This window comes from Rhinatrema bivittatum, chromosome 8 (genome assembly GCF_901001135.1).
Source record: "Rhinatrema bivittatum chromosome 8, aRhiBiv1.1, whole genome shotgun sequence".
Classification (NCBI taxonomy): domain Eukaryota; kingdom Metazoa; phylum Chordata; class Amphibia; order Gymnophiona; family Rhinatrematidae; genus Rhinatrema; species Rhinatrema bivittatum.
Genome location: NC_042622.1, coordinates 175,043,392 through 175,067,741, shown reverse-complemented (window position 1 = coordinate 175,067,741; position 24,350 = coordinate 175,043,392). Strand labels below are relative to the sequence as shown.

General features: G+C 43.7%; 1 protein-coding gene across 2 annotated transcripts in view; it reads right to left on the bottom strand.

Annotated features, from left to right (window-relative positions):
- Positions 1–24,350, bottom strand: part of VMP1 (vacuole membrane protein 1) — a 188,373-nt gene that overhangs the window by 8,192 nt on the left and 155,831 nt on the right. The gene's annotated exons all lie outside the window — the stretch shown is intronic.

Below are 24,350 nucleotides of genomic sequence, written 5' to 3'. Positions count from 1 at the left end.
CAAAGTAATCAAAGGGTAGGTATAGTTTTCGTGTATTCTTTCTATGATTAGGTCATAAAGCACACAATTTGCAAATGAGAAATGGAAGGTAAATATCTCAAGGTGTTTTTATAATGTCAAAGTATTCATAACCAAATTAAAAAAAAATCAGCTGGCAAAGCATATGTATCTATTTGATTCATCTGTAATCAGCTTCATCTATAATCAGAAATGTACACTTATTTAATGCAGTCTGTACTTTACATAGTTAATTATGCTCTAGGCAGTGATCTAAGCAGTGCCCTTAGCATTTCGATGAGTTGTCACTTCCTGCTCAGATAAAGATTCTCACAATATTTAACCAGCCATTTCCTTACGCTTCCACCATTATTAAAACACTATCCATAATGAGTCAGACCAGGAGGCTGCCTGACTCAACTACAACCTATTGCAGTGACATGAAGTCAGGTTCACATCGCAGCCACCCTCCGCCTGGTACAATGGGCATCTGGGAGGTAGACTTAGTCACCACTTTTATATTTCTCTACCATTTTACCTTTGCAAAGTTAGGAAGACATTAAAATAAAGCATGTTAGCTATTCTAATGCAAGAAATGGTTTGCCCAGCAAAACTAAATCTGAAAAGCACATTCCATGCTATGGTTAGAATATATTTCTATTAGAACTGGTTTACTGGGCAGCTTCCCTCTGTTCTGCATACAGAACAATTATAGCTTTAAGCAGAAGGTAATTCTGAAGTTAGATATTTCATCTTTCATGTTTTCAAATGCTATAACCTTACACAAGAAATCTGTCAGAAATGAATACAAATTGTGTTTCGCTATTGGCTGATATGTTAAAGGCTTTACTTTTATCTAATCTGTAGGTAGATGTGTCCACAACTTTACTTCTGATTTATCAAGTTTTGTGCACAAAAAAAGCATGAAGACAAATGCAAGTAAAACTGTGCACACAAGTCGGCAGTCCTTCATGCAAATCTCCTGTTAAACCAAGGTACCAGCTAATACTCTATAGTGCTGAGCGGTGCACAGGCTTAACTCAGGTTTTCTTCACACTGGAAATGTAACTCCTGATGGAATAGTGCTGGTCTATGAAACTGAACCTGGATTTCAAGGCCATATTTCTGTGCATTTTTTTGGTTTAGCACACTTTTTCTTTTTGTAACTCCCAATGCATTAGCATACCTTTAGCTAACTGCATCAGGAGTTAGCTTTTTTAACACAAGAAAAGAAAAAGTGTATGGAAGTTTAACATGTCTTATTACATTCGGTTCTTGGTTTTGACCTCATGACAAATTCTTCCTCCATTATTTCTAATTGGTGTAATTTACGCAAATCCCCTCAAAGCCTATAATCACCACTATGCATATCTTCCTTTGCAGGATATGGTTAAATGTCCTCAGTTCTTCATTAGAAATATGGAGTAAGCCAAACAAATGTTCTCCCAGCTGGGGAGAAAGAAGAGGTGGCAATATCAGACCTAGTGCTTACCAACGGGGACGGTATTTCTGATGTTGTAGTGATCATCTGGGAACCAGGTACCACCGGATAGTGTGGTTCACTATTAGGACGCAAGAGATGAAGGTTCATTCTAAGGCGAGGGTCCTAGACTTCAGGAAAACTAACTTTCTCAAAATGGGGGACTACCTCAAGGAGTCGTTAGCTGGATGGGGAAGTTGAAGGGCAGTGGGCAAAACGAAAACTTTTTTTTAGGAAAGTAAATAAAGGAAAGAGAGGCCGTTATGATTTTCTAAAGAAGTGGTTGAAAATGAAAGGGAGACAAGGTTAGCATTCATAAACTACAAGAGATTGCAGAAAGAGGAAGACAGGGGCAATGGCTGGAAAAATTAAGGGACGTTGGGAAGTAGTTAGGAATGCAAAAATTCAAATAAAAGAAAAAACAGCAAATATGGTAAAAACGGGGGTGACGAGATTTTTTAGATGCGTTAGGGATAGAAGGAAGTGCAAAAATGGTATTGTGAGACTCAAAGGTGAAGGGGAGGAATATAGAGAGGCTGATGGAAAAAAAGCAAAATTACTTAAACATTTCTGTTTGGTGTTCACTGTGGAAGGGCCTGGAACAGGACCACATAAAACAAACAAATAATATTAGAACCTCAATCAATTTTCAGAACAGTATGTTGGTGAAGAGCTATTTAAAAACTTAAAGGAGATAAAGCGACGCGGCCGGCTGGGATACATTCACTGCTTTAAAGATTTAAAAGCTAAAAAATGCTGAGTAATGTATTTAGGATGCAAAAACGCAAAGGAAAGGTGCAGTATTGGAGGCAAAATTCTTCTAAGCACAAAAGAAGAGTGGGATCTGGGGGTAATGGTATCTGATGATCTAAGGGAACTTAGAGATGTCCTGGCAGCTCCACTGGTTGACCTTTTCAATGCTTCTTTAGAGTTTGGAGTAGTTCAGGAGGACTGGAAAAGGGTGGATGTGGTCCCTATTCATAAAAGTAGGAGGCGCCTGGGAACTACAGACCGGTTAGTCTGACCTCTGTGGTGATCAAACTAATGGAAATGCTGCTAAAACAGAAGATAGTGTAATTTTTGGAATTCAGTGGATTGCAAGATCCAAGGCACCATGGTTTTACCAGAGGTAAATTTGATCAGATGAATTTGATCAACTTCTTTGATTGAGTGATGAGAGAATTGGGTCACGGGAGAGCACTAGACATAGTGTACTTAGATTTCAGCAAGGCCTTTCACACAGTTCCATGCGGAAGACTGAATAAATAAATAGAGTGCATTAGTATGGAAACTAGACTGACTGACTGGGTTAGAATCTGGTTGAGTGGGAGGTGACAAAGGGTAGTGGTAAATGGAGTTTTCTCTGAGGAGAGTGTTACTAGTAATATTAGAAGTGATCTTAAGGTGGCCAAACAGATGGATAAAGTCACGGTAAAAACCAGAAAGATTCTTGGCTGCATAGGGAGAGGAATGGTCAGCAGAAAAAAAGGAAGTGATATTGCCCCTGTATAGATCCCTGGTGAGACCTTGCTTGGAATTCTGTGTACAATTTTGCACCTTCAAAAGGATATAAAGAGGATGGAGTCAGACCAGAGGGAGGCTACTAAAATGGTCAGTGGTCTTCATTGTAAAGCATATGGGGATAAACTTAAAGATCTAAACATGTACACCCTGGAGGAAAGGCGACATAGGGGAGATCTGATAGAGACATTCAAATATCTCAAAGGTTTCCATGCACAGGAGGTGAGCCTTTTTCTATGGAAAGGAGGCTCTAGAATGAGGGGTCATGAGGAGAGGGTGAAAGGGGGCAGACTCAGGAGTAATCTTGGGAAATATGTCTTTACAGAGAGGGTGGTGGATTTGTGGAACAGCCTCCTAGTAGAAGAGGTGGAGACAAAAACAGATTCTGAATTCAGGAATGCATGGGATAAATACAGGGGGTGTCTAAAGAAGTGATGGTGATTATAATGCTAAATTACTTGGACGGATGGGCCTTATGTTCTTTTTCTGCCATCATGTTTCTGTATGTTTATTCAAGAAATCATCATAAAAAAAAATCAGTCAAAAATTCTTAGGGTTTTAAAATGTATTGAACACCACCAAGAGAAGAGTGAATAAGGCCGAGTATTACGGCATGACATTGGTTTTTGTTGTTCATGTGCTATAACTAATCAGGGCAATCATGACCAAGTCAGAATAGTGGGGAGGGGCTTCTCCCATTCTTCATGTGAACACACCCACAATGAGGACACCCAACACTGAGGAGTGACATATAAATACCACCAGCTTTATTAGTCATAACATTACAAGAATCTAGAATACGTATCTAAACCTCCTAATATACATAGTTAGCATAACCCAATCCAACACCCCCATCCCATCTTGGGGTCATCAGGAAAACAGCCTCTGGACCAACCAACCTGCTATAAAGCAAGGTCATTATCCAGTCCAGGATGAAGTAATGTCTGGATTTTACCGAGCAGCCTGCCCAATGCAAGCAAGGTAGCTAGTTCTCCAGGCCATCATATGACCTTACTGAGGGGCCACCAATCCGATGTCATGTACTGGGGCCAGCCCAGCCCGCAGACTGACCCTAGCCATGCCCAGAACTCCTTGATCCAGGTAGTTTTTACCCTACCCCTCCACTAATTAAACCAGAGACTGGCAGGAGAGGGTATCTCCGCACCCCTTATGTTGCAGCCAATCATACAAAGCAAATACATAGAACGATTGGCTAGAGTCTCACACAGTACTTAAATTATAACCTTAAGCAGACTAAATACATCTATCTATACTAACCCAAGCACACGTGTCCTAAGCATCATTACATATGGGAAGGTGGGTGGGACAGGCAGGAAGAACTGGTCAACACCCTGCATGGCTCCCTCTTTTAACTCCATGCAGTTCAACCCCTTCCAGAGCCTGCACTTCTTGTGGCCAATCAGGCTGCACAAAACCAAGTTGGGGGTAGTGCACTCACCACTCCCACCTGCAGGTTTCTGGAGCAGCCAGAGGCACACCAAGCTTGCCCGGCTCAGCATGCTTTGCTGAAGCAAACCTGGAAGTGCTAACAGAATGTTGTGCGTCTCAGCTTGGAGGCACCATGGTGGGGACGCCAACCGGGCCTGAACAGCCAGTCCTACGAAGATGAAAACCAGAGAAGCAGAGCCGCCACCACCATTGGACCCAGTCAGCAGAACTCATTCCCCCCCATGATACTAGAAACATACAAACATGATGGCAGAAAGAGACTGTATGACCCATCCTTCTAATTAATTTATCATTATAATTCCCATCCCTTCCTTAGAAATCCCCTGTATTTAACAGAAACATAGAACATACTACTCTGGGGGTAGGCACAGCGTCTCCCTTCCTCCACTGTGTTGAGTCATTTAAATCCTATTACAATTTACAAACACTCCAGATTTTTTTTTTTTTTTTTAGGACTAATATGACTGCTTGTGTAAATCAAATAAATAAATACTTCACACACAAATCTGAGAAATGTTTGGGTGCCTCACAACCATGTCTTTCTGGAGTCTTTTATAATCTGATTTAAAGCAAAGATTCTTAGTCTTGTAATGCTGGGAATGCTGTATGTAAAACTGCTTAAAAAAAAACCACCCAAAAGGTAAAGCGCATTTAACTTTTCAATATAATTCTGTGTTTGAAATTGATAAGTCTGGACCACTGACTTCTGCACCAACAGTGACGGATATGTGGCTGGATACCCACATCCTAGGAGTAGTGTTTATTTCTGAACAGCACAAAAAATAAAAGGTAGCTTTGTTTAGGAAGAGACATAATTCTAACTGAAATTCTTTGAAGTGTGTTTCCTTCTGCTATAATTCAGTTACTGATCTTTACCCAGAACATCTTGGATTTCATGTAACACCTGTGCGCCTTTTTATAGCCAAAGCTTCACCTCTTCTCTTGATTTACACTTTAAAGGAGCAATGATAGGGGAAGGTTAGGTTCAATCTCGTACTGTAGCTGTCTAAGGAAGCCCTTTTGAATAGCCCACATTATTTGTGAGGTACCTGGGCATTGTTAGACCTTACACATTGTGACTAATGTTCACAGGTACACACACATGGTTTCTCTTTTTGGAAAGTTAGTAGCCACGGTGTATGCATGCTAAAAGTGCAGGTGTATTTTACACAGGCAGCCAGGACGAGGATAGCAAATGTGCCATTTCACTCCCAAAACTAAACATGCCCCAGCTGTGCATGCCCACATGCTATTTTAGCCTGGGAGGGGAGGGCATTTTACAGCCAAACTATTTACCTGAGTAATTGGCTTTGAAAATAGTGCACATTTTAGTGGCTTCAAAAAGATCCTATTAACAGCTCTTCCTCTTCCACAGCTGTTCAAGAGACGAGACCAGGTTTGGCTTGGTACTCAGACGATGCAGGTACTAAACAGATTTTCCTCTGAATAGTTAAACTGATGCAAACAGAACTTCTGTCTGCAGGTCCCATAAGCAATTTAATGGTGTTCTCTGCACTTCTTTCTATATTTTACCTTAAATAGCCATTAAATACAATTTAATTTTAATTACAATGCAAATGCATTTCTGTATTTATGAACATTATCCATCTCAGTTCAGGTGATTATCAGTCCTAATGAAGATATCTTTCTACATGAAGACCTCAGAAATTCCTTGCCTTCAATGCAGAAACAGGAAGCTTGCAGACAAAGTCAGATAGATAATCCCAAAGATGTCCACTGGCAACACTGTGGAAGGACTATCAGAAAAGGTTTTGTCTTTTTGGAGATATGAAAATCTCCAGCAGGACAGACACTTAGAAGGTGTGGAAAACGAGGAGGGATCTAGTGAAGCTTGAGCAATGGTTTAGAACAGTAGCATTCACTCTCAGCCCGTGAGGACTGCCAATAGGTCAGGATTTCAGGAGATCCCCAATGCATAGTGAGAGAGATTTGCATGCATTTGACTCTATTGTATGTAAATCTCTCCCGTGCTATGCATTAGGGATCTCCTGAAAACCTGACCTGTTAGTGGCCCTCAAGGACAGTGTGAATACCAATGGTCTAGATTACGGCAACTAAACTTTAGTGCTAACAAATGCAGTGTCATGCATGCAGGATGCTGAAACCCAAGGGAGCAGTACAGTACAGGGGGTGAAATTCTTCTAAGCACGGAACAGGAGCGGGATCTGGTGGTGATCACATCTGATGATTTCAAGGTGGCCAAACAGGTGGATAAGGTGACAGCAAAAGCCAGAAAAATGCTTGGGTGCATAAGGAAGGAACAGTCAGCAGAAAAAAATGAGCAATATTGCCCTTGTATAAATCCTTGGTGAGACTTCATTTGGAATACCATATACAATTCTGGAGATCACACCTTTAAAAGGATATCAACCGGTTGGAGTCTGTCCAGAGAGTGACTACTAAAATGGTTTTCGCTCTAAAGCACATGGGGATAGCAGAGTTGCTTACCTGTAACAGGTTTTCTCCAAGGACAGCAGGATGTCAATCCTCACACATGGGTGACATCATCAGATGGAGCCCTGCTCCGAAACTTTGACAGATACATTGAGCATGCCACCATCCATGCGGGGTCCCTCTTCAGTCTTATAATACAGAATTTGCAAAAAAATAAAACCGAAAGAAACCAAACTCCACGGAGTGGCGGGCAGGTTTCATGAGGACTAACATCCTGCTGTCCTTGGAGAACACACCTGTTACAGGTAAGCAACTCTGCTTTCTCCAAGGACAAGCAGGATGGTAGTAATCACACATAGGTGAATATGTAACTACAGGCTGCTCCCAACATAGGTAGCATTTAACAGGTGCAAATGTGCACAACTAGAGCTGCTAGAACAAGTGGAGCAAATCTGCACCCAAAGAAAGGGCACAAGACAGGAAAAGTTGGGCTTTCATGGCTGAAATAGACTATGGAGGACTGACTGGCCGAAATGACTGTCACGTCGTCCATCTTTGTCTAGACAATGAGGGGCAAATGTGTGAAGTGAGCTTCAGGTCGCCACCCTGCATTTCTCATGAATGGGCACCGCACGCAAGTGAGCCACCGAAACTGACATGGTCTGAACCGAATGGCCATGTCAAGTTTAGTTCCGCTTGAGCATAGCAGAAAGAAATACAGTCTGCTAGCCAATGGGATAAGGTCTGTTTGGACACTGCGACTCCTAACCTGTTTCTGTCGAAGGAGACAAAGAGTTGAGTGTACTGGCGGTGTGCTGTTCGTTCCAGATAAAAGGCCAGGGCCCTTTTACAATCTACAGTGTGCAGGGCACATTACCCTGGTGAGCATGCGGTCTTGGAAAAAAAAGTAGGTAATACGATGGATGGATTGATTGAGTTGGAGTTCCATGACCACCTTTCAGAGGAACTTTGGGTGCGTATGCAAGATCACTTTATGACAAAAAACTTTGTATAAGATGGATATGACACCAAAACCTGAAGCTCACTGACCCTGTGCACTGAGGTGATAGCCACTAAGAAGATGACCTACCAGGATAGGTACTTCAGATTGCAAGATCCCAGGGGCTCAAACGGAGCTCTCATGAGATGAGTCAAGACCACACTGAGGTCCCAAGAGACCGCTGGGGGCTATGTTGGAGGCTTAAGTTGCAACAAGCCTCGCATGAAATGCCCTACAAGTGGATGGGTGAAAATGGAAGCGCCATCCATCCCCTGTTGATATGCTCTGATGGCACTGAGGTGAACTCACTGAAGTGGTTTTCAAGCCAGTCTCGGAGAGATTCAACAGGTAGTCTAAAAGCTTTGGTGTGGAACATGAGAATCTGTCTAAACCGTGCTCTTCACACCAAACAGAGAACCTCTTCCAATTGAGATTGTAAGATCTCCTCATGGAAGGCTTCCTGGACTCCAAGAGAACCCGAGACACACCATCCAAAAGGCCCAGGGTCTGCACAGTCACCCGGTCAACATCCATGTCATGAGGGACAAGGGTTGGAGATTGGGGTGGCGTAGCTTGCTCTGGTCCTGCATGATCAGGTCTGGAGCAGTCCCCAGCCGGATCGTAAGGTGTGAGGCAGAAGCGGGAACCAAATCTGGCATGGCCAAAAGGGTGCAATCAGGATCATGGTGCCTCGGTCCTGTTGGAGCTTTTGAAGTGCCTTTAAGACCAATGGCAGGGGAGGATAAGCATACAGAAGACCAGTGCTCCAGTGCCGCAAAAAGACTTCTGACATCGATCCCCCTGCCTGCTCGGTCCAGAGAGCAGAATCAATTCACTTTCTTGTTCTCTGGGGAAGCGAACAGGTCTATGTCCGGAATCCCCCACAGGCAGAAGATGTGGTCCTCAACCTCTTGTTTCAGGGACCATTAGTGGGGTCAGAAGGTCCAAATCAACGAGTCTGCCAGATGTTGTCTGTTCCCGGTAGGTACACAGCTCTGAGGAAGATGCCTCTTGCAAGAGCCCAGGACCAAATCCGCACTGTCTCTTTGCAGAGGAGGTACGATCCTGTCCCCCCTTGTTTGTTCAAATACCACATCGCCATTTGATTGTCAGTTTGAACCAGAACTACTTTGTTGATCAAGTACTCCCAGAATGCCCCCAGGGCGTAATGGATCACCCGTAGCTCCAGGAAGTTTATCTGGAAATACTGCTCCTGCATGGACCAATGGTCCTAGGTGCTGAGGCCTACAACATGGGCTCCCCAACCTGTGTGAGATGCATCTGTGGTGAGGAAGATCTGGGGCTGAGGGACCCAAAAAGGCATCCCCTTCTCCAGGTTGGATAGGGTTTCCCACCACACGAGGGATTGCCGAAGTGGAGTGGTGACTAGGATGCGAGTCCAAAGATCCTAAGTGTCTTGGCGCCACTGTGAGCGCAACATCCATTGCGCCCTGCGCATATGTAGCCAAGTGAACGGTGTGACATGATCCATCACTGCCATGTGCCCCGAAAGTGAGAAGTGAGGGTTATCACTCGGTCCCAGGGAAAGGCGGCCTTCCTCTGGACAGTACTGAACCTGGCTCAGATGAAGTCCAATTTTAGTGACAGCTAGAGATTGGATTTCGGGTAGTTGATTAGAAATCCCAGGCCCCCCAGAGCATGTATGGTGAAATGTAGGGAACGCAATGCCCCCCTGCCTGGAATCGCTCTTGATAAGCTAATCGTCGAGGTAAGAGAAAACATGTACCTCTTGCCTCCTTAGATAAGCCCCCACCACTGCCAGGCATTTTGTGAAGACGCAGGGTGCCGATGCCAGGCCAAAAGGCAGCACCCTGGTAGTGGTCCTCTTCTACCATGAATCGAAGATAGCTCCAATCTGCGGGAGAAATGGGGATATGGGTGTATATGTCTGAGATCGAGGAAGCACAGCCAGTCCCTACCTCTGAGAAGAGGGATCATGGTTTCCAACGAGACCATCTTGAATTTTTCTCGGACAAGAAACCGGTTTAATGCCCTCAGATCTAGTATGAAGCGAAGGCCACCAGTTTTCTTGGGAATCAGGAAATACCTGGAGTAGAACCAATCACTCTACTGGCCTGGCGGTACTGGTTCGACCACTCGAGCCATTAAGAGGGCAGAGAGCTCTACTCGGAATATCTACTGGTTCTCTGTACATCTCCACCGAGGACAGAGGAGACGTGGAGGAGTCCGTTGGAAATGCAACCTGTACCTCTGCCTCACGGTAGATTGGACCCATTGGACTGAAGTGACTTAAATCCATTGGTCGGTGAAGAACTGCAGGCGGCCCCCCACTGGGGGGGTCAGTGTTCTGGGGTAGGGTTTACCTGCTCAAACCCTCTCGCCACCAGTTAAAACCCCATGGCGGTGTTCTGAGGTGGGGCAGGGGCTGGTTGGGGGGCACATTGCTGCTGGGTCCTTGATCTAGCTGGCGCCTGCTGGGGTCTTGCTCTGAATGCCAGCACATAATACTTTCATGGCCAGTAAAATGGGCATCTTGTATATTGCCTGGGAGGCTTCTTGCCTGAGGGCTGGATGTCCGAGATGCTGGCCGACTATTGCTGAAGGGTTTCGTGATAATCCTTCAGCTGTGCTACCGCCTCTAAGTTTGTCCCCAAAGAGGTTCTCCCCTGTACAGGGAATACCTGGCAGACGATACTGTACTTTGGGGCAGAGGTCAGAAGCGTGCAGCTAGGCCACACAACGAGCTCCAATGCCGGCTGCCGCCACCCTCCTTGTGGTTTCAAACACATCACATGCAGATTGGATTTCATGCTTATCACATTCCAGGCCCTGTTGAACTACCTTCTGCAACTCATCCTGAAATTGTTGTGGGAGGTGTTCCACCAAATCTTGGACTTGTTTCCAGAGGTTTCTGGAGTATTGGCCAATATAAAGTTGATAGCAAGAAATCCTAGCTGCTAACATTGAGCCCTGGAATACCCGCCATCCAAGAGTGTCCAGAGCTCTGTGCTCACGACCCGGGGGGGAGGGGGGCCAAAGCATGAGTACGGAGCCTCTTTGCCTTCTTCAAGGCCAATTCCACCACTATCGACTGGTGTGGAAGTTACCGGTATTCAAAACCTGTGGTGGGCTGGTCTGGATATACTGCGTCTGTCTTCTGGTTCACTGGTGGGATGGAGATGGGATGTTCCCAGAGCCAGACGACTCGCTCCTTAAAAATGTCATGACCTGGCACAGCCACCACGTCTTTAGGAGCATCAACAAATTGCAGGACCTCTAACATTTTATGACTAAAATCCTGCTCTGTTAAGAGCTGGAAAGGTACAGACTCCACCATGGCCTTTACAAAGCCAGAAAGAGTCAGATCCTCTGGTGGGGCCTTATGCCTCTCCTCTGGTGGAGAGGGTTCAGAAGGTAAGTCCTCAGATTCTTCTATGGAGCAAACTGATGCCTCTCTCTCCCAAGAATTGTATGGGGCTTCCTTCTCACTCTGAATGCCTGGAGATATGCGAGGTGGAGCCCCCACCGGGGTCTTAAGCTGAGACCCTGGAGACCTCGGGAGCATCGGTGGGACCGAAGTCAGCACCGGTGGAATCTGGGGGTGCATCGGCAGTGACGGATCCATAGGCATTGGGAGCACTGGGGGTATCGATGGCCCGAAGGGCACTGGGCCCGAAGACCCTGGTAGGGCTAGTGCCTGTCGTGCGCATCTGGGCGCCATCGACTCCGATGGACCTTCCTTGTCTGAGGAATCACTCACCAGAACGGGAACTGGTGGAGGCAGCGGTGGTGATGCACTCTTTCATATTGAATGGACTCAAGGGCATCGGGGCTGGCTGCGTAGGTAAGACTCCGAGCAGTAGGTCTAGCCGCTCCAACAGAGGTGCAAGCACCAATGGAGTCAGCTCCTACAGCGGTGGCAGTCCCAGTGGAACCAGAGGCTCATGCCTTGCAGGGCCCGGCTGACCACCAGCTGCATGCGTCTCTCCAACTCCTCCTCAAAGGCTGCAGAGGACAGGGCGGCTTGAGGAGATGGTGGCAGTGGAATTGGATTGCCCCCGGAACAGTGGGGGGGAACCAAACTCTCCACTGGTATCGGTGGGGACTGCCGAGATTCCTCGGGATGTCCAGAGGGTATAACATCTTCCGCACAGGACAGCTTCAGGGGTGGCACGGACGACAGTGCCTTCCCATGGTCTGACGTCTTCAAGGAGGAAGACTGGTGTTGGTGCTTCCTGGACGTTTCCCGATGTTCACCCCGTTCCCTCCCCAGAACAGAGAGAGATGGTGAGGAACCTGATCTGGAACGCGAGGATATCAACCTCGCTCGGTCCCCTGCCCATACTTCTGGACCAGGGCTCGGTAGTGGAGGGGACACAGGGGGTTGTGGCCGAGACTCCCTTACCCTGTGGTGCTGAAGTCCCGGACGCTGATGTCGATGGTTCCGATTTCTTAGCGCCAAACATTTTCTCCATTTTGTCCAGGTGTGCCAGATGACCCTTGTGGGGGTCAGCTGGGCACAAAGGTCACAGCCACAGATCTCATGCAATGCCTCCAGGCACAGAATACAGACTTCGTGGGTGTCTGTGATGGACAAAGTCTGGGGGAATTGGGGGCAGTGGCGGAAGCCGGATGACGCCATGGAAAAAAAAGAATGCGGCGAGCGGTCGATGCCTGGCGACCACCGGAAGGCAACACCGTCTTTAACTGATCACAGAGTACCACAAAAAACTTTCCAATACCATGAGAAAAGACCCAAAAACACACAGAGGGACCCAACGGGACTCGGGAAAGAAGAAAAATGTTTTCCACAGCAAAAAAAGCACAAGCTCCACAGCTGCAAGGCTTCAGCTTTGCAGAAAGAGAGACTGAAGAGGGACCCCACGTGGATGCTGGCATGCTGGGCATCTGATGTCACCCATGTGTGAGGATTACCCATCCTGCTTATCCTTGAAGACAGACAAAGATCTAAACATGTACACTCCTAGAGGAAAGGCAGGATAGGGGAGATATGATAGACTCACTGAAATACTTCCAAGGGTTTCCATGCACAGAAAATGGGTTCTGGGATGAAGATGAAAGGGGGTACACTAAGGAAATATTTCTTTACAGAGAGGGTGGTAGATGTGTGGAACAGCCTCCCAGTGGATGTGGTGGAGACAAAGACAGTATCTGAATTCAAGAAAGCAGAGGATCTCTGAGGGAGAGGTAGTGATTGTAGAGCTGAATAGTTTGTGTGGATGGGCAGATTTGTTTTTCTTGCAGTCCTGTTTCTATTAACATAAGATATACTCTCAAATGTATGAGGTCAGGGCCAGATCTTACATTCCAGAAAATCCTTTTAAATCTCTCTACTGCCAGTTCAGTAAAGTGGCTTCATAAACACTATTCCTATCTGATAAATAATCCTCTGAGCAGCGTTCTACCCTAGCCACAATATGGGAAAGCCTTTAGTGTAAAAGCTCTGTCTTAACTGATCCATGCCAAGGGAAAAATAAGAGTGCAGTCAGTACCGAGTTGTCAGTTATCCATGCCAAGGCACAGAGAGTGAGTGGCAACATCCCTGCTCTTCTCAGCTGCTAGCCCCTCTATCCATTATGTATTGGTTCATTTCCTGCGTTTATTTTAAAAGGTTGCATACTTCATATTAAAGTGAGATGGTTGCCACTGTAACAAAGAACCTCTGCTGACGTCGGAGGCTTTCTTTGGAATGGTTTGAGAGCCACTGCCTAGGACCTGAAGCCCATAAGCTTAAGGTGATCTATGCTTCAGACCTTCAAAAATCATCTGGAAAATAAGCTATTAGCATACGGTATTATCCTGACATCCTATTACAGAAATACTGTACCTTCATAATGGTGTAACACACCATATACTATTCCAAGGGACAATAAAGATATAGACTCCAAACTTATTTTATGGTCCTTAATGAGACTTCTTCCTTAGCAGTACAACTACAATAGCAGTTATTAAGAAGCAGACATTATGCGCTTTACAGTCTTCGAGTCAAGAAATCTGTGAAATTCAGGATTTTTCAAATAGTTCCAAAAAAAACCCAAAACCCTCAAGAACAAAATAAAACACAAGAAGAGATGGATCCATTTCTACTTGGCCCTCTAGCAGGGCTTTTAGGTTTTGTATGATTGAAGATTATTCCTGGTCTGGGGTTGACAAACTGTATTTTACTGAAACTTTAAAGCCAAAAGCTAGAAACCACAAAAAAAGTACAAGAACAAAATAATGATCACCATTCTATCCCCAATTAAGTCAATGATTGGTGTTAATTTAAGCTGTCTGCTCGCCTGTGAGCAACCTCTCTCTAGTTTTCTGGGAATTCATGTATGACCCCCTTTCTCACTGGCTTCAAACCATGTCATTTAAACACTTCAAAACAGAATATTAATGTTAGCTGCAGGAGCGTTCCTCGTGAAACTGGTGAACATGCCACTGAGCAAAGTCAAATTTTAAAAAAAGCACCCGCCACACATACTCGCACCCTGTTTACTAATTAAAGATCCAGGCTCAGGTCAGACCTAAACTATACAGAATGTGTCTAATCCTAGGCATTCAAAATTCTTCTAGAAATCACAAGAGGCAAATGGTGACTCAGTGCTACCTTCTGATAGGCAGCTTGTGTGCAATATTTACCGTCATTTCAGATTACCATTAGGAAGGGCCTTTCCTCTCAGTACAAGCTTTGGTTTGCCTTGGGCCTTTGACCCATTCGGTCGTTAGTACTGGAGGTGACCTATATTACACCCTAGATATTTAAAAAAGGTTTTAGACAATTATTTTAAAGGCTTTAAATAATGCAATAAAATTACAGACTGCCAAGGTAGCCTTGTTTTGTACACATTTTTTCTTGGCACTTAATGGTACGGGTACTGCAGTCAACCAGGCAATGGGATTTTCACGTTCTAAGCCCTGAGTTAGGCCCCTAACAACAGGAAAGTGAAGGCGAGGCCAAATTCAGCAGTTCCACACAGACGTTGAGCATTAAAAACCAGCATATAAAAGTTTAGTTTAGAATCTAAATCACACTAATTTCAAAAGCATGATAAATCCATCTGGGAGACCATTAACACGCATGACAGCGTTCTGCTGAGTGCTAAGCAACAGCCAATCACCGAGGCTTCTCCCCCCATCCAAATCACAATCTGAAAATGCTTTAGCAATGAACTGATGCCCATGCTGGACCTTGGCAGGTTAAGAGACAATGAGGTTTAGCACAGTTTCTTCCAGTTTTACTGCACTGAAAAGAAAATGGTTCCAGTTTTGCTCTGGTATTTTTCTTATTCCTATTATTGGGGTAGGGGATTAAAGTTGGCGCAATCCCTGCAGTGAAGCCAAAGCATGATCAATCCGCTCTAATCTCTTTTTTTTAGTCTGACGGTGGCTCTTCCCATCTGGGATTTTATGGGAGCAATTTGCATAACATGTGGGTAAGTAAAGTCCGTAGGTAGTTCTTACCTGCACATTTTATGCCAATTTTGAAAAGGAACTTTCAGCCTTTGAAAACTGAATTGGGGAAAGTGTGCGCACAAATAGGAGGCGCGGGTCTTTTCTTGAGGATTTGCACACATAGGGGTACATTTTCAAAGGATTGCCCGTGTAAGATACGCGCGCAACCCCCGAAAACCTCCCCCTGCATGCGCCGAGCCTATCTTGCATAGGCCTGGCGGCGCGCACAAGTCCCGGGATGCGCGTATGTTCCTGGGCTTGCAAAAAGGGGCAGGGCGTGGCCTGGGATCGCGGGTTGGCCGTTGGCCGGCAGTCGTAACTTCTTCAACAAAGGAGAGGGGGTTTCTAGGTAGGGCTGGGGGGCGGGTTAGGTAGGGGAAGGGAGGGGAAGGTGCAGGGGGGTGGAGGGAATGGAGGCAGGCTGCGCAGCTCGCGCAACTTGCACAATTGTGCACCCCCTTGCGCGTGCCAACCCTGGATTTTATAACATGCGCGAAATCGGGTGTAGATTTGTTCTCGCTGGGTTGCACGAACAAATCTGCACCCGCGCACAGGTTTTAAAATCTGCCCCATGGTTTTTGAAAATTAAATTCTGATCCCGCCCCCGGATGTGTGTAAATTTATGCACATAGAGCTCGAGCAGTTTTCAAGGGCATCAGTTATGCTTTACCACATAAATACCTTTGAAAACTGCCTCCTAAATTCAATGCCAGCATAGATGATTAGGATTTTTTGCACCATTGGCAAAAAATGAGTTTGTCTCACATCAGGTGCGAGAATAAACAGAAAAGGTTTACAGACAGCAGCAACAACTTGATGTTTCTGCCCAGAACTCGAGCACCAATGCTGCATACAAGACCCAAGTTTGATACTTGGCCCCAGCTTTTACTTCAAGCTGACCGTGGCTGTGGATGTTGTGGAGAGAAGGAGGGCATCCCCAGGCATTGCTCAATTGCGACACCTACTGGCCAAAACTAGAGTGCACGTGTTCAGGACTCTAGCTCCTGGTGAAGGAGCATCACGGTGCAATGGCTGGGCTAGGGAAGGTGATAAAAACAGGGGGAAATATCCTAGATGGTACTGAGTGAGGGCTCACAGCACCGCAGCCCGGAAGCAGCCAGATCCGATTGAGAAAACTGCTGGACCAAGAAACAATGACTTAATTTTGTTCATTAGTGCCATTAAAATAACTGCTGAAACAAATAAGCTATCATCCAACTCAGGATCACACTTAGGCCTTTTGCAAAATTGCTAGAGTATTTTCTGGGCAAGTTTGCTCTTTCAAAGTTTGGGCAATTTTTAAACATGTTTTTGTTTTTTCCTTCCTTTTGCGGAACTTTAAGCCTCTCATACAAGATGCTGTATTTCAAATCTGCAGAGGTAAACTAAAATAATGTAAAAAGGACCTGTTCAATGCTTTGTAAATTTCTAGCTCAACAACTTTGATTTGGAATATTTTGGGCTTTATTTTTTTTGCAGTTTGAAAAAGATGGTGCAAAGTGACAGTTCCAATGCTCATGCACTTCCATCCCAACAATACCTTAGAAATTGGAAGACTGCAGAGACCAAAGTACCTGATTGCCTGGAAATCCCTCTCCTGTTTGGTGCACAATAGTGTCCCCCCCTTCAGGTACTGGTCCTATTGGATTTCTGTGCACCAAATGGTGGTCTCTATGCTTTTTTTGCATCAAGGAATACAGTAAGTATTCACCTGATTGCCTTCCCAGATCACTTCTCACTTTGCTTCATCATCTGAAGTGTCCACCCTGCAAGAAAGGACAAACCTTTCCTACTGACCCTTCTGAAATATCACTTGGGAAATAGTTCTACTCAATTCCAAATCATTGCTAATATCCAAACAATTCTATTATTGCTGCATTGCAAAATGGTCTGTTTCATGCATCTCATTTCCTATATTTTAGTCTTATTTATAGTCACTTTTTTTTTTTATACCAATACATTTTATTTAATAAGTTGCAAACATGCTGCAATACCTGCCTGTAAGGTGGAATATAAATAAAGATCTGTGCAGCTATGTTCCATTTTCTATAGATTCATGATGATCTTGCCTCATGGTTATGAGGCAAGATTTTTCAGAAATGTTAAACAATAACCTCTCTTTAGGAATGAAATAAAAATCAAAGCTAAAGGGAGGAACCATTTTTTGTTTAAACAGGCAGCTGATTTTCTTCCCTATTACTTCTTTATTTTCTTAAAATTCTATAAAATATTTTTACCTTCATACAGCCACGTTTAAGAAGCAATCAAAATAGGGGGGGGGGGGGGGGGGGAAGACAGTTCTCTATGGAAAAAGTTTGTTGCAAAGATCTTAAGCCAAGGCTCCTTAAAATCTTCAAACAATGTATTTCCTGCAACAAAACATTGCTCTCCACCCTGCCAGAAAACAAAACCTCACACTGATCTGTTTCCATATTCACACAAGGTTTGTATAGCTTCTGAAAGGTCTAGTGTTATAAGACAGCATTCTGCACATACCTGGGGTACCATGCAGGTCTAACCAATTTAACCTGCCCGTGTTGTCGGTTTATTACAGTAATTTTTAGTATTGATTGATTGAATTTTAGTTTTATTTTATCTGTAATTGTATTAGATTACATTTGTTTTTAATTTTTTAAATTTAATTTTATTCTAATTTTGAGTTTTATTGTATCCCATGTATGTGTGATTTATTTTTATTTTATTTCCACTATGTTTTTTTTGTATTCTCACTTAGTTAACACAATTTACAGGTGGTATATAAATTTTTAATTAAAAAAAACAACCCACAGAGCTGGGACCATAGTGGGAACAGCAAGTTTATTGCTTCCTCATTGAAATTATTTCAATCAAAAGGTTTTTTTGCTTCTCCACTGTGTCATGGATGGTGAATCAAAAAGGCTGTTAGGTGGTAGTTCCCGCATAACAAAATTTGAATCAAAATATTTACTGGAGTCTTGGTTTTAATGCTTCTGCTTGTCTTATTCCTGAGTCTCTTTACTACTTTCTCCAAATGTATATGGCTTTATGCTTTTCAACGTTCTTAGAAAAAGAGATGTGTATATATTATTCTGGTCATCTGCCCTAGGTGCAAAAGAAATCGCGTCTTCAGCTGTTTCTGCTGGAGCATCAGGGAAATACCAACCCAGAAGTCAGAGGATAAGCAGTGCTCAGATTTACATGGATCTCCAGTGGTGGGAATGGCTCAGGAGAAGCTTTCACAAACCACAAACCCTTGTGCTGCCTCAGTTGTTAAACAAACCAGTGAGACAAAGAGAATCTGAATGACTGTGTTTATTTTAATTACTGATTGAATTACTAAAAGAGTTTTGGTAGCAACTACTGCTTTAACCTTCATGTAGGTTACTACTCTTCAGAAAGATCGGATTTCCAGGAAATATTCGAAATACATTAAGTTACTGTTTCCTGTACAGCATCTAAATAAAAAAAAAAAACAACCCTCAGAATGAGAGCGCGTGTGTTTTATTTATATCGTAGGTTAGCAAAAGGAGACACCAGATTTGGCAATGCTGTACCAGCGACACCTGCACACTGTGTATTGTATGAGGACTCCAGCCCACACATTGCACAATGAATGCACAGGACACCAGAAGGACTGGCTGTGTAGGTGGAAGACCAGCCCTCTCCTACACAGATATTTGCCAGGAAACGTCAATGAGGGTAGCAAACTTGCAGACCATGCATTCTACAGGGCACGAGATCATCTCAGCGAAGAGTAAGATAGCCAGGAAAATTACGTGACATAATGATATCTTGCAGCATCTCTCCTGGCCCATCCTTTGCCTTGGAAAGAAAAACAAGCAAGTAAAGCTCAAAAAGAATTATTAAAAAAAAATCTATTTTTGACACATCTGGGCTGGCTGCAGTTCCAACAACAGTTTGTTAAAAACTGCTAGTACAGCGAATGTAAGATTGCACTGGTATTGGGCAGGTCACATCGCCCTCTGGGGATGGGGAAATACCTCCACTCCGAAGTGCCAAAGGGTGGAATATAAAATCAATAAAAAGCAGAAGAAATTGCAAGGCAATTTTTCCTGTGGGAGCCATATGTGAGGTGGGGGGCTCCTAACATGTCAGTCTTCATAGCACTGTCTTTAGGAGCAGACAGCCAGGTTTTTAACGGTTTCCATTATGCAAGCTTCTTCAAGTCCCCACTGCCTTTCCTGAGACAAAAGGGGCTCCATGTAGGAGCAAATACATGCTCTAAAACTGTGAAATCATATTTTAAGTTTGAAATGAAAAAGAAAACCATTCTGCTCAAGCAGAGAATTCCTACCCCTCTCCTGCACAGTCAGGCAGGGGTGGGCAAGAAGAACAACCCCCGTCTGAATCAGTCTGCGAGCATGTAAGCCCAAAAGGGAAGGGGGCAGGGGTGCTGAAGGCATCCCTTGTCCAGCTGCTGACCTGCTGCTAAGGACCTCATGGTCCAATTCAAATCTATGAAAACCATGTGGGAAAAATCTCACCACATATGTAGTGCAATTCTAGTAGCTGTTTAGGTCTTGGAGAAAATCAAGTTTGCTTACCTGTGAACAGGGTTCTTCCTACATAGCAGGATGAATCAGCTTTAAATGTGAATTTATTATTATGTTATGTATTCAAAATGTTATCCGCTTAGAACAAGGGTTGTTGACATAGGCATATGTGCAGGAGTGCCCCCCTAAGTCTCTTCCAGGGCTTATGCTTTAGCAAGGTAGTCAACTCACATCTGTTTCCTAACCGGCGGACGGCTGACCACTCGTGCCATTTAGACGCTCTTCTTGGCACCTCCATCGGCACCTGAGATGGATCAGGGAATCAGTGCCGGGTGGTGGTCAAAAGGATCCTTCCTGTGCTTACAAGAATAACAGGGGGAAGATTCCTGTTTATGTTTGGCCAAGTGTCTGATGATGCGTCGCTCCTGGACTAGGAGTATCTCTGCTTCCCAGCTTTGCACCAGGGCATGGAGTTTACATGCGCTGGTGTCTTCCTTAAAGCCTCCATCTTCTAGGTGTATCACCATTACACCCTAGGGGTCATCCGACCACAGCAGTAGCAGTTGGAGGAGTTATGGCCTGTGCCCGCGCATCAATAGACCACACTTATCCATGATGGTCATCCAGCCTCCCCTGTCCCCAGATGCAGGCCTTGAGGATACTGGCTAAGGGCTTCTTGGCCTTTTCCATATTCTTTCTTTTGTAGAACTTAAAAGTTCTATTTGAAGGGCTGCTGAGGTAGTAGCAAAGTCACCAAGACCAAAACCAAACATTTTAAAGAGAGACTGGGACATGTCCATGCAGTACCTCAGGTGAAGAAAGTCTGAGGAGCTCAGCATAGCATATGTGTATGGGAACGCTCATGCATGCTCAAACTCTTCACTGAGCTCGGTATCCGTGCCACTGGATGACATCATTCACGTGTTATGGCTAATCCATGCCTGCCTGTCAACGGAGAAATTGGAGTCTTAGGAGATTATTACACCTTTCAAAGGACCAATAGAAAAAGGTGTCACAACCTACAAATATTTCCCCAATTTTAATGCCAAACAATTGATGATATAAAAAAAACAAACACAAAAAAAACAAACAAACAAAAAAAAAAACTTTACATGGACTCTAGTTTCTCAGAGAAGTGTTTTACATGTAATGTATAACGACAGGATGCCTTAGGGCAAGTGTGACCCTTTAAAATCGTTATACCAGATGTAAGCATTTTGGCCTGAAGCATAGCAATTGCGCACTAAGGTCTATATAATCAGAAGTGTGTGAAGAATATGCACTACACCAAAAGGTCTGAATCAGACCTAAGAACCACCACTTTTGTAGCAGCCCCAGTGCCGAGCAACAGAATCAAAGTCACATGATCATGGGGAGAATACCATAGGACATTTAGAGTATGAGCACTTTTTTACTAGTAGAAAAATATATAAATATTTCTATTAAAAATGTAGAAGGAAATGAATAAGAATGGAACAAATCAAGTTTGTGGATCACAAATTTGTGAGAAAATAATCACTTAACATGCGACCAACATCTGAGTATAGCTCACTTGTTATTCAGAAGATACTACCATACTCTACATATGGAACATATATCAACGTGGGGATTGCCAGAATGGAGACGCTGTGTGTCCATGGGAAAATTTACCTTCCAGTGACGCAAACTGAAAATCTCTACAGATCCGAGAACAAAACTGATGATTACCATTACACATGGTACTTGAGTTTGTTAACTAGGGGTACAAGAGTTTATTGCAGATGCTGTAAATATAGAAGAAATGCAAAGTATAGTGTTAGTCAAATACAGTAAAGAATTCACACCAGTCTATGAGCAAGGGTGAGCTGAAGTTCTATATTTTGAATATTCTACATTTATTTTATTTAAAAATGTATATACCGTACCATAAGCAAAACTAACCAGAGCGGTTTACAATAAAAACCATCCATAAAAAATATAAAAATCCCCCTCTTCACTGCCAAACCTTTACCCCTGCAACCCCACCCACTCAAGCCCGAGGGAACACGAAAGCCTGAACGCGTTTCCAGAACTTTTGATACTTTGGTTCAGACCACACCGCAGTTGGTAATATATTTCATAGTTATGAAGCTCCGCTACTAAAATGCTGCAACCAAAACTCATCTCCCACTGAAGATGACAACTGGAAACCCGGCAAAGACTGCAAGGCCTGACCTAGAATATCCCGTTCCAGCTTATCTTACAAGTACTCTGCAAACAGCGAAAAAGCATCGTTAGTAATTTAAACTTTATTCTCTCCGTCACCAGTAACAATGCAGCAGCACTCATTTCAATTTTCTGCCAATTAACCTAGCCGCACTATTTTGAATAAGTTAGAGTTTCTTGATCACAGCAACTGGCATCTCTACCAATAAAGTATTACAGTAATTAACGCCCCAAGACTTAAAACACTGTCCAGAAAGCAAAATCATCCAAATCGGCTGTTGCCTAACCATTCTTACTTGCAAATAGGCACACTGAGCCGCAGATTTACTTCACAGCATTCATTGTCTGTCAATCCAAATAAGATCTTCGTAGAGCAGATCAAAATATTAAAAACATAAGATATAACATTTATCATGCAGTGGTAAAACAGCAGAATATCATAAAAATATCAAGGCTTTATGTTTTTCCCGAAATGCCTTACTGCACAATTTATTCAGACAATGGGGGAACAAATATTCTTTTCTCTGCATGAACTATCTGAAGAGCTCTGCTGCAAATTTGAACAAGAAGACACCCTTTTCCCAGAGATATGGTAAATGTAGTTTGGTTTGCAAATTTTGCAAAGATTTGGGATGGCTCACCTTTTCACAAAAAAAAGAAAAAACAAACATTTGCTGCAGTATTTAACGCAAAACCTTGAAATCTGGACAGTCATGATCTGACAAATGTTTTCGTGAAAAGTATTTGTCATAAGTTAGTCCAATAACAAGGTCTCGCCTACAAGTGTGATTAGCTTTCAAGTTCTCCCCTCTTCTTCACTCTGAAAAGCTCATCCCAGATGGATTAAGCTCGTCTCGCCTACAACCCTGAATTCCACATAGTCCAGCGGACTAACAGAGAAACCCCAAGTCTTTGCTCATATATGGGAGAAATTAAGAAAGTGAGAATTTTAGCAAATTTTCAGGGAAAAACAACGCAGCCTGAATTGCTCATTTAGAATTTGCATCTGTAAGCAGGAGGCAAGACCGGAAGGAGAAAGATGGAATTTGCAAGGGATTATGAAAGCAGTTTTTACACTTTGCAGAGAAGATACTGTCATGCTGCACCAGTGCATGCCCTTTACCTGTCTGACCCCCACGTACTGAGGTCAGAAGGCGACGAATACTATACAAAACCAGAAGTTACAAATGAAATTCCCCTTTCAGATTCTCATATTCTATTCGCATCATTGAAGACTACACTGTCATCAGCATGCAGACAGGGGAAGAGTCTTCAGAAAGCAGGGCCGGCTCACGGAGTGGATCTCTGGCGAGATCAGATGTCGCACTGTTTCAGCTGGCATTGGTGAGAAGCAGGATTAAATCTCAAGAAAAAGAAAAAGGAGAGGAAAAAGAATGCCATTGCACGATGGCCGACCTACATGTTTCGCTCCTGTTCTCTGCCACTAAGGGGATAATGTCCTTCTGTACGCTGCAAAGCTGGTTCTGCGGCTCTAGGAAGAACCTTCCACGCCATTCAGTAACACTAAAGGCTCAATCAGCAACTGGGCAGGGCAGGAGAAAAGCAGTGTACACTCAGAAAGTCAATCATTTTACTTTCAATACTCTGGAAGTAATACAACAAGCCTGAACATGTGACCAGAGCCAAAGCAGCCAGACCTTTCCTGGCGGATCCAGTATTTTCTGGCAGGTAGGTCAAAGTGCAGGCAGAGAGTATCGGGATCAAATCTGAGTTTCATCTTTTATACCTGATCACGCTACTGGAAAATGCAAAAAGTCAGCACAAGAAAAAAAGTTCTGGTGCATTTTCCCAAGCAGCAACCTTAATTTAAAAAACCCAGAAAACATACTATTAGATTAAAAAATGTATGTAATGAAAGGCACCTAAAGTCCAGCTCCAACTGTACAAGACCTGCTTTTGGTTTGCTTTAAATTCCTGCAGAAGCTGTTCAGAGCATTCTCTCACCATCTCTGGTGCTCTCTGTCATTCCAGATATCAAACCTCACAGTAAGGATTTAGGGATTTCATTATAATGTACTTACAACTCCCCACCTTCTCTTTTAGTCTAAACCACCGAAGAAATAGCAAAGAAAGTGCAAATTAAAAATTGCGCGCAAGAGGTACGTGTCTTGCGTTCAGGCAACAAAATGATTATAATTAAAAGATTAGTGCTACGGTGAGGCGGGAGTCAGACGAGTTAGTGAACAGAGTTTGCTCACGTTTGTCTCTACAACTCTGCTCATATCCAAAATAAGCGCCATGTTATACAACAGAACTATGGTAATGCATAGTCTAATTTGAAACAGTGGAAAAATGTATTTTGGTCAATAAAGATTAAGCTTAAAAA